This window comes from Phytophthora parasitica, assembly GCF_000247585.1.
Source record: "Phytophthora parasitica INRA-310 unplaced genomic scaffold supercont2.61, whole genome shotgun sequence".
In the NCBI taxonomy this organism is placed as follows: domain Eukaryota; phylum Oomycota; class Peronosporomycetes; order Peronosporales; family Peronosporaceae; genus Phytophthora; species Phytophthora nicotianae.
Window position 1 is genome coordinate 116,910 of NW_008649047.1, and position 884 is coordinate 117,793.

Consider the following 884-nt stretch of genomic DNA (forward strand, 5'->3'; position numbering starts at 1 on the left):
AAACCAACAGAGAAACAGGGAGAAAGAATTCATTCTTGAAATACATCGAGTGACCAACAAGTGACTTCTTCGTCTTCTTCTTCTTGTCGAGAAGAGCCATTGCTCTTCTCATAAAAAAACATCGTCGATGCGATGCTAAGGCCAAATAGAATTAACCAAAGGTTTTGCCCATTTGGGTAGAGATTGGTGGTGCTCCACAGCATGTAGAATATGTGTTTTTTTTAACCTGAAGGCGTTGAATGTAACCAATTCGACATCGCAGTGTAATCCCCCACACTCGCTCCATCTTCTAGTTTTTGTCCTCTGAGAAAGCAAAGCTTGGTGCCAAAGATGCTAAACTTGGTGTGGAGTTCTTTCCTTTCAAAGGCGAGGTTCACAACAGTCATTTATCCAAGAAATAGCCCTTCATCAGATGCATACTTATGAAAATGGATTATGAGGGAGTTCAGGTTAGGGCTCTCCGGTAAAGCAATCCCTCTCTTTAAAAAAAAAATTTAGAAATTGAATTAAGGTTGCTTTCAGTAAATCGGTAGCCACTGTGTCTTCCTGGTAGTGAATTCAAAGATCATGATAAGCCCGCTTTTTGGGGACCAATGGGAACAGGCACAACTTGATTTTTGTATTGAATGGAAAATAAGTCCGCTGCATACAAAGTCTCAATATATTGGAATTGAACTGTCAATAAATACATGAGACATGCGAGCTCTATATTGATTTACCTCTGGCGCAGCGGGAGGAATTCAATTATATAAGAAGATTGCTGGCACTTTTGTAAAACCTAAGTAGTCGTCTGCGTCTAGTTAGAGCGTGTTCGCTTTGCAGCAGTAGATGGAGACGACCACGCCTTACCATCTTTTCTCGTCTCTGATTGGATTAAATGCGAA